At 46.4% G+C, this 9,979-nt stretch overlaps 5 non-coding genes across 5 annotated transcripts; all 5 read left to right on the top strand.

The window, feature by feature from the left end:
- The first annotated feature begins 235 nt into the window (after positions 1 to 235).
- On the top strand, positions 236 to 426 carry LOC130302179 (U2 spliceosomal RNA). The gene has a single exon (XR_008852479.1). It is a non-coding gene; the product is annotated as a U2 spliceosomal RNA (small nuclear RNA).
- Positions 427 to 2,520: 2,094 nt separating this feature from the next.
- On the top strand, positions 2,521 to 2,711 carry LOC130302178 (U2 spliceosomal RNA). Its single transcript, XR_008852478.1, has one exon. It is a non-coding gene; the product is annotated as a U2 spliceosomal RNA (small nuclear RNA).
- A 2,083-nt stretch (positions 2,712 to 4,794) lies between these two features.
- Positions 4,795 to 4,985, top strand: LOC130302177 (U2 spliceosomal RNA). Its single transcript, XR_008852477.1, has one exon. It is a non-coding gene; the product is annotated as a U2 spliceosomal RNA (small nuclear RNA).
- A 2,107-nt stretch (positions 4,986 to 7,092) lies between these two features.
- On the top strand, positions 7,093 to 7,283 carry LOC130302176 (U2 spliceosomal RNA). The gene has a single exon (XR_008852476.1). It is a non-coding gene; the product is annotated as a U2 spliceosomal RNA (small nuclear RNA).
- Positions 7,284 to 9,372: 2,089 nt separating this feature from the next.
- On the top strand, positions 9,373 to 9,563 carry LOC130302175 (U2 spliceosomal RNA). The gene has a single exon (XR_008852475.1). It is a non-coding gene; the product is annotated as a U2 spliceosomal RNA (small nuclear RNA).
- The last annotated feature ends 416 nt before the right edge of the window (positions 9,564 to 9,979 follow it).

The following is a 9,979-nucleotide window of genomic DNA, read 5'->3' as shown; positions in this document are numbered from 1 at the left end:
GTTCCTGGCAAATCCGGGTTATGGATTGCATTTAAAAAGGCCCCGTGGGAGTGCAATGGGCCCCTGTCTTGCTGCTTAGCAATAATGGTATGGGTTTAGGTTCTGCTGTGTGTACTGGTGGTTGACTGCCCCCCAGCCCAGAGTGTGCATGGAAAATTGTCTGGCAGCCTCCCTGACAGCAAGCAGTGATAGTGCCCATGAAGGGCACCTTGTTGGGCCCGCCCCTTTCACGGTTATCGCTTCTCGGCCTTTTGGCTAAGATCAAGTGTAGTATCTGTTCTTATCAGTTTAATATCTGATACGTCCCCTATCTGGGGACCATATATTAAATGGATTTTTGAGAACGGGGGCCGATTTCGAAGCTTGCTTCCGTCGCCCTATGCATTGACCCGATATGGCAGTATCTTCGGGTACAGTGCACCACCCCCTTACAGGGTTAAAAAGAAAGATTCCTACTTTCATTGCTACCTGCTTGCTGGCTAGCCAGCTAGCCAGCCCTGTGGGTCTTGCTGCTGCTGCAGCCAAAAAACAAAAGGTGGTGCTGCTGCTTCTGCTGCTTCTGCTTCTGCTTGTGTCTGGCCGCTGTTGGAGCGTCCAGGCACAGGACTTCTGCTGCTGCTGACTAAATGGCCTCCTTAATTGGATCATTTGAGTAGCCAGCACACCTGTGCAGGTAGGGCATGACATGATAGGCAGCTGCCTTGATAGCGGGTGGGTGCTGAATGTTCCTAATTGACAAAATAAGATTAATGCTTATGAAGAAATATAAAATCTCATCCCTTCCCCAATATCGCGCCACACCCCTACCCCTTAATTCCCTGGTTGAACTTGATGGACATATGTCTTTTTTCGACCGTACTAACTATGTAACTATGTAACATAACATGGGGGGGGGGGGGGTCTCCTGGCTGTTCGCACAGGTGTGTCATTGCTGTACATTGACCATGCATTGCTTCTGTGGTATTGCAAAGGCAAAGACAAATGCTTCCAGCCATCCATTGCACTAATGGATTGGTCATCAGCTGGCTGTCTATGTCCCGCATCAATATAGACCAAAGTACAGAGGGTTAGGCTATGCTATTGTGCACCTACCTGATGCATCAGAAGGTGCGAGGCCCTTGCTAAATTCTGTGCACAGACTTTGAGATCTATACTTTAGACTGTATCTAAACCTGCTCCAACATGGACTGACATTCTGGCCTACTTTCAGCCGATGCGACTTGTCTGTCGCTGAACAGTCGCTTTTTATGTATTCAGCACCTATGTATAATGTTGTAAAAATGCTCTAGAAGCTAAAGTCGCAGAAATGTCACACATATTTGGCCTGCAACTTTCTGTGCGACAAATTCAGACAGGAAAAATCAGTATAAATCCTTAGAAAATTATCCCCCAGTGTCTCCATCTGCTGGCGGTATTGAATAAGCATTGCTGCACTGATGGGGTATGCATTAGACGAAAAAAAAGAAGAAAAAGAAGAATAATACGCCCAGAAAAGAGGCGAAAAGGAGAAAAACGTAAAAAAACGTGAAAAAAAAGTAAGAGGAAGAGAAGGGAAAAAAAGGTGGAAATGGGTTTAAAAGTGATTTCGGCGGAGAAATATATATATATATATATATATATATATATATATATATATATATATATATACGCGCACACACACACATATATATAAACGTATTCTCCGTTGAGATATTGCAGCCGCTGCTGTGTCCAGGCCCAGGAGCCTTAGCACTGTGCTGTGATGTCACTCAATACCACTGACATCACTAGGTGTAAACAACATCTCTCCTTTGCTGTGTATGTGACTATGGAGCTGTTTGGTGATGTCGTCTATTATGGCCTTCATAGAAGCAACAGGAGATTGTTGCATCCATCTAGAACCCTCAGAACTACAGTGCTATGATGTCACTCACTTCCACAGGCCTTGCAGAGTGTAAACAACAACAACCCAGCTTTGTTGTGTATGTAACCATAGGGATTTGTGATGTCACCTAGAACCTTCACAGCAGCGACAGCTTTATGAGGAGCATCAGCACTGCTCTGCCTGAGCAGAACCATCACCGCCATAGGTTGTCAAATAACCCGGGTTTAACCCACACAGGTAAGTCCAATGGGGTGCAGGCATGTCCTCTATGCTTACAGCTTCCCGTGGGTGTTGGTTTGATACCGTTTGGGGACAGCCAAGGAGGCATCTGCAGGCAACAAAGGTAGGTGTGTGCTTGTGTGTGTGTTTCCTATGCAGATCCTAAGCCCAGTGTCACATGCAAGTAGGAGGAGTAAGAAGGGTTCCTGGCAAATCCGGGTTATGGATTGCATTTAAAAAGGCCCCGTGGGAGTGCAATGGGCCCCTGTCTTGCTGCTTAGCAATAATGGTATGGGTTTAGGTTCTGCTGTGTGTACTGGTGGTTGACTGCCCCCCAGCCCAGAGTGTGCATGGAAAATTGTCTGGCAGCCTCCCTGACAGCAAGCAGTGATAGTGCCCATGAAGGGCACCTTGTTGGGCCCGCCCCTTTCACGGTTATCGCTTCTCGGCCTTTTGGCTAAGATCAAGTGTAGTATCTGTTCTTATCAGTTTAATATCTGATACGTCCCCTATCTGGGGACCATATATTAAATGGATTTTTGAGAACGGGGGCCGATTTCGAAGCTTGCTTCCGTCGCCCTATGCATTGACCCGATATGGCAGTATCTTCGGGTACAGTGCACCACCCCCTTACAGGGTTAAAAAGAAAGATTCCTACTTTCATTGCTACCTGCTTGCTGGCTAGCCAGCTAGCCAGCCCTGTGGGCCTTGCTGCTGCTGCAGCCAAAAAACAAAAGGTGGTGCTGCTGCTGCTTCTGCTGCTTCTGCTTCTGCTTGTGTCTGGCCGCTGTTGGAGCGTCCAGGCACAGGACTTCTGCTGCTGCTGACTAAATGGCCTCCTTAATTGGATCATTTGAGTAGCCAGCACACCTGTGCAGGTAGGGCATGACATGATAGGCAGCTGCCTTGATAGCGGGTGGGTGCTGAATGTTCCTAATTGACAAAATAAGATTAATGCTTATGAAGAAATATAAAATCTCATCCCTTCCCCAATATCGCGCCACACCCCTACCCCTTAATTCCCTGGTTGAACTTGATGGACATATGTCTTTTTTCGACCGTACTAACTATGTAACTATGTAACATAACATGGGGGGGGGGGGGGTCTCCTGGCTGTTCACACAGGTGTGTCATTGCTGTACATTGACCATGCATTGCTTCTGTGGTATTGCAAAGGCAAAGACAAATGCTTCCAGCCATCCATTGCACTAATGGATTGGTCATCAGCTGGCTGTCTATGTCCCGCATCAATATAGACCAAAGTACAGAGGGTTAGGCTATGCTATTGTGCACCTACCTGATGCATCAGAAGGTGCGAGGCCCTTGCTAAATTCTGTGCACAGACTTTGAGATCTATACTTTAGACTGTATCTAAACCTGCTCCAACATGGACTGACATTCTGGCCTACTTTCAGCCGATGCGACTTGTCTGTCGCTGAACAGTCGCTTTTTATGTATTCAGCACCTATGTATAATGTTGTAAAAATGCTCTAGAAGCTAAAGTCGCAGAAATGTCACACATATTTGGCCTGCAACTTTCTGTGCGACAAATTCAGACAGGAAAAATCAGTATAAATCCTTAGAAAATTATCCCCCAGTGTCTCCATCTGCTGGCGGTATTGAATAAGCATTGCTGCACTGATGGGGTATGCATTAGACGAAAAAAAAGAAGAAAAAGAAGAATAATACGCCCAGAAAAGAGGCGAAAAGGAGAAAAACGTAAAAAAACGTGAAAAAAAAGTAAGAGGAAGAGAAGGGAAAAAAAGGTGGAAATGGGTTTAAAAGTGATTTCGGCGGAGAAATATATATATATATATATATATATATATATATATATACGCGCACACACACACATATATATAAACGTATTCTCCGTTGAGATATTGCAGCCGCTGCTGTGTCCAGGCCCAGGAGCCTTAGCACTGTGCTGTGATGTCACTCAATACCACTGACATCACTAGGTGTAAACAACATCTCTCCTTTGCTGTGTATGTGACTATGGAGCTGTTTGGTGATGTCGTCTATTATGGCCTTCATAGAAGCAACAGGAGATTGTTGCAGCCATCTAGAACCCTCAGAACTACAGTGCTATGATGTCACTCACTTCCACAGGCCTTGCAGAGTGTAAACAACAACAACCCAGCTTTGTTGTGTATGTAACCATAGGGATTTGTGATGTCACCTAGAACCTTCACAGCAGCGACAGCTTTATGAGGAGCATCAGCACTGCTCTGCCTGAGCAGAACCATCACCGCCATAGGTTGTCAAATAACCCGGGTTTAACCCACACAGGTAAGTCCAATGGGGTGCAGGCATGTCCTCTATGCTTACAGCTTCCCGTGGGTGTTGGTTTGATACCGTTTGGGGACAGCCAAGGAGGCATCTGCAGGCAACAAAGGTAGGTGTGTGCTTGTGTGTGTGTTTCCTATGCAGATCCTAAGCCCAGTGTCACATGCAAGTAGGAGGAGTAAGAAGGGTTCCTGGCAAATCCGGGTTATGGATTGCATTTAAAAAGGCCCCGTGGGAGTGCAATGGGCCCCTGTCTTGCTGCTTAGCAATAATGGTATGGGTTTAGGTTCTGCTGTGTGTACTGGTGGTTGACTGCCCCCCAGCCCAGAGTGTGCATGGAAAATTGTCTGGCAGCCTCCCTGACAGCAAGCAGTGATAGTGCCCATGAAGGGCACCTTGTTGGGCCCGCCCCTTTCACGGTTATCGCTTCTCGGCCTTTTGGCTAAGATCAAGTGTAGTATCTGTTCTTATCAGTTTAATATCTGATACGTCCCCTATCTGGGGACCATATATTAAATGGATTTTTGAGAACGGGGGCCGATTTCGAAGCTTGCTTCCGTCGCCCTATGCATTGACCCGATATGGCAGTATCTTCGGGTACAGTGCACCACCCCCCTTACAGGGTTAAAAAGAAAGATTCCTACTTTCATTGCTACCTGCTTGCTGGCTAGCCAGCTAGCCAGCCCTGTGGGCCTTGCTGCTGCTGCAGCCAAAAAACAAAAGGTGGTGCTGCTGCTGCTTCTGCTTCTGCTGCTTCTGCTTCTGCTTGTGTCTGGCCGCTGTTGGAGCGTCCAGGCACAGGACTTCTGCTGCTGCTGACTAAATGGCCTCCTTAATTGGATCATTTGAGTAGCCAGCACACCTGTGCAGGTAGGGCATGACATGATAGGCAGCTGCCTTGATAGCGGGTGGGTGCTGAATGTTCCTAATTGACAAAATAAGATTAATGCTTATGAAGAAATATAAAATCTCATCCCTTCCCCAATATCGCGCCACACCCCTACCCCTTAATTCCCTGGTTGAACTTGATGGACATATGTCTTTTTTCGACCGTACTAACTATGTAACTATGTAACATAACATGGGGGGGGGGGGGGGGGTCTCCTGGCTGTTCACACAGGTGTGTCATTGCTGTACATTGACCATGCATTGCTTCTGTGGTATTGCAAAGGCAAAGACAAATGCTTCCAGCCATCCATTGCACTAATGGATTGGTCATCAGCTGGCTGTCTATGTCCCGCATCAATATAGACCAAAGTACAGAGGGTTAGGCTATGCTATTGTGCACCTACCTGATGCATCAGAAGGTGCGAGGCCCTTGCTAAATTCTGTGCACAGACTTTGAGATCTATACTTTAGACTGTATCTAAACCTGCTCCAACATGGACTGACATTCTGGCCTACTTTCAGCCGATGCGACTTGTCTGTCGCTGAACAGTCGCTTTTTATGTATTCAGCACCTATGTATAATGTTGTAAAAATGCTCTAGAAGCTAAAGTCGCAGAAATGTCACACATATTTGGCCTGCAACTTTCTGTGCGACAAATTCAGACAGGAAAAATCTGTATAAATCCTTAGAAAATTATCCCCCAGTGTCTCCATCTGCTGGCGGTATTGAATAAGCATTGCTGCACTGATGGGGTATGCATTAGACGAAAAAAAAGAAGAAAAAGAAGAATAATACGCCCAGAAAAGAGGCGAAAAGGAGAAAAACGTAAAAAAACGTGAAAAAAAAGTAAGAGGAAGAGAAGGGAAAAAAAGGTGGAAATGGGTTTAAAAGTGATATCGGCGGAGAAATATATATATATATATATATATATATATATATATATATATATATATATATACGCGCACACACACACATATATATAAACGTATTCTCCGTTGAGATATTGCAGCCGCTGCTGTGTCCAGGCCCAGGAGCCTTAGCACTGTGCTGTGATGTCACTCAATACCACTGACATCACTAGGTGTAAACAACATCTCTCCTTTGCTGTGTATGTGACTATGGAGCTGTTTGGTGATGTCGTCTATTATGGCCTTCATAGAAGCAACAGGAGATTGTTGCATCCATCTAGAACCCTCAGAACTACAGTGCTATGATGTCACTCACTTCCACAGGCCTTGCAGAGTGTAAACAACAACAACCCAGCTTTGTTGTGTATGTAACCATAGGGATTTGTGATGTCACCTAGAACCTTCACAGCAGCGACAGCTTTATGAGGAGCATCAGCACTGCTCTGCCTGAGCAGAACCATCACCGCCATAGGTTGTCAAATAACCCGGGTTTAACCCACACAGGTAAGTCCAATGGGGTGCAGGCATGTCCTCTATGCTTACAGCTTTCCGTGGGTGTTGGTTTGATACCGTTTGGGGACAGCCAAGGAGGCATCTGCAGGCAACAAAGGTAGGTGTGTGCTTGTGTGTGTGTTTCCTATGCAGATCCTAAGCCCAGTGTCACATGCAAGTAGGAGGAGTAAGAAGGGTTCCTGGCAAATCCGGGTTATGGATTGCATTTAAAAAGGCCCCGTGGGAGTGCAATGGGCCCCTGTCTTGCTGCTTAGCAATAATGGTATGGGTTTAGGTTCTGCTGTGTGTACTGGTGGTTGACTGCCCCCCAGCCCAGAGTGTGCATGGAAAATTGTCTGGCAGCCTCCCTGACAGCAAGCAGTGATAGTGCCCATGAAGGGCACCTTGTTGGGCCCGCCCCTTTCACGGTTATCGCTTCTCGGCCTTTTGGCTAAGATCAAGTGTAGTATCTGTTCTTATCAGTTTAATATCTGATACGTCCCCTATCTGGGGACCATATATTAAATGGATTTTTGAGAACGGGGGCCGATTTCGAAGCTTGCTTCCGTCGCCCTATGCATTGACCCGATATGGCAGTATCTTCGGGTACAGTGCACCACCCCCTTACAGGGTTAAAAAGAAAGATTCCTACTTTCATTGCTACCTGCTTGCTGGCTAGCCAGCTAGCCAGCCCTGTGGGCCTTGCTGCTGCTGCAGCCAAAAAACAAAAGGTGGTGCTGCTGCTGCTTCTGCTGCTTCTGCTTCTGCTTGTGTCTGGCCGCTGTTGGAGCGTCCAGGCACAGGACTTCTGCTGCTGCTGACTAAATGGCCTCCTTAATTGGATCATTTGAGTAGCCAGCACACCTGTGCAGGTAGGGCATGACATGATAGGCAGCTGCCTTGATAGCGGGTGGGTGCTGAATGTTCCTAATTGACAAAATAAGATTAATGCTTATGAAGAAATATAAAATCTCATCCCTTCCCCAATATCGCGCCACACCCCTACCCCTTAATTCCCTGGTTGAACTTGATGGACATATGTCTTTTTTCGACCGTACTAACTATGTAACTATGTAACATAACATGGGGGGGGGGGGGGGTCTCCTGGCTGTTCACACAGGTGTGTCATTGCTGTACATTGACCATGCATTGCTTCTGTGGTATTGCAAAGGCAAAGACAAATGCTTCCAGCCATCCATTGCACTAATGGATTGGTCATCAGCTGGCTGTCTATGTCCCGCATCAATATAGACCAAAGTACAGAGGGTTAGGCTATGCTATTGTGCACCTACCTGATGCATCAGAAGGTGCGAGGCCCTTGCTAAATTCTGTGCACAGACTTTGAGATCTATACTTTAGACTGTATCTAAACCTGCTCCAACATGGACTGACATTCTGGCCTACCTTTCAGCCGATGCGACTTGTCTGTCGCTGAACAGTCGCTTTTTATGTATTCAGCACCTATGTATAATGTTGTAAAAATGCTCTAGAAGCTAAAGTCGCAGAAATGTCACACATATTTGGCCTGCAACTTTCTGTGCGACAAATTCAGACAGGAAAAATCAGTATAAATCCTTAGAAAATTATCCCCCAGTGTCTCCATCTGCTGGCGGTATTGAATAAGCATTGCTGCACTGATGGGGTATGCATTAGACGAAAAAAAAGAAGAAAAAGAAGAATAATACGCCCAGAAAAGAGGCGAAAAGGAGAAAAACGTAAAAAAACGTGAAAAAAAAGTAAGAGGAAGAGAAGGGAAAAAAAGGTGGAAATGGGTTTAAAAGTGATTTCGGCGGAGAAATATATATATATATATATATATATATATATATATATATATATGCGCACACACACACATATATATAAACGTATTCTCCGTTGAGATATTGCAGCCGCTGCTGTGTCCAGGCCCAGGAGCCTTAGCACTGTGCTGTGATGTCACTCAATACCACTGACATCACTAGGTGTAAACAACATCTCTCCTTTGCTGTGTATGTGACTATGGAGCTGTTTGGTGATGTCGTCTATTATGGCCTTCATAGAAGCAACAGGAGATTGTTGCATCCATCTAGAACCCTCAGAACTACAGTGCTATGATGTCACTCACTTCCACAGGCCTTGCAGAGTGTAAACAACAACAACCCAGCTTTGTTGTGTATGTAACCATAGGGATTTGTGATGTCACCTAGAACCTTCACAGCAGCGACAGCTTTATGAGGAGCATCAGCACTGCTCTGCCTGAGCAGAACCATCACCGCCATAGGTTGTCAAATAACCCGGGTTTAACCCACACAGGTAAGTCCAATGGGGTGCAGGCATGTCCTCTATGCTTACAGCTTCCCGTGGGTGTTGGTTTGATACCGTTTGGGGACAGCCAAGGAGGCATCTGCAGGCAACAAAGGTAGGTGTGTGCTTGTGTGTGTGTTTCCTATGCAGATCCTAAGCCCAGTGTCACATGCAAGTAGGAGGAGTAAGAAGGGTTCCTGGCAAATCCGGGTTATGGATTGCATTTAAAAAGGCCCCGTGGGAGTGCAATGGGCCCCTGTCTTGCTGCTTAGCAATAATGGTATGGGTTTAGGTTCTGCTGTGTGTACTGGTGGTTGACTGCCCCCCAGCCCAGAGTGTGCATGGAAAATTGTCTGGCAGCCTCCCTGACAGCAAGCAGTGATAGTGCCCATGAAGGGCACCTTGTTGGGCCCGCCCCTTTCACGGTTATCGCTTCTCGGCCTTTTGGCTAAGATCAAGTGTAGTATCTGTTCTTATCAGTTTAATATCTGATACGTCCCCTATCTGGGGACCATATATTAAATGGATTTTTGAGAACGGGGGCCGATTTCGAAGCTTGCTTCCGTCGCCCTATGCATTGACCCGATATGGCAGTATCTTCGGGTACAGTGCACCACCCCCTTACAGGGTTAAAAAGAAAGATTCCTACTTTCATTGCTACCTGCTTGCTGGCTAGCCAGCTAGCCAGCCCTGTGGGCCTTGCTGCTGCTGCAGCCAAAAAACAAAAGGTGGTGCTGCTGCTGCTTCTTCTGCTTCTGCTTGTGTCTGGCCGCTGTTGGAGCGTCCAGGCACAGGACTTCTGCTGCTGCTGACTAAATGGCCTCCTTAATTGGATCATTTGAGTAGCCAGCACACCTGTGCAGGTAGGGCATGACATGATAGGCAGCTGCCTTGATAGCGGGTGGGTGCTGAATGTTCCTAATTGACAAAATAAGATTAATGCTTATGAAGAAATATAAAATCTCATCCCTTCCCCAATATCGCGCCACACCCCTACCCCTTAATTCCCTGGTTGAACTTGATGGACATATGTCT

Source organism: Hyla sarda, unplaced genomic scaffold, assembly GCF_029499605.1.
Source record: "Hyla sarda isolate aHylSar1 unplaced genomic scaffold, aHylSar1.hap1 scaffold_1154, whole genome shotgun sequence".
Classification (NCBI taxonomy): domain Eukaryota; kingdom Metazoa; phylum Chordata; class Amphibia; order Anura; family Hylidae; genus Hyla; species Hyla sarda.
The sequence above is the reverse complement of the archived record's forward strand: the minus strand, read 5'-3'. Positions and strand labels throughout refer to the sequence as shown.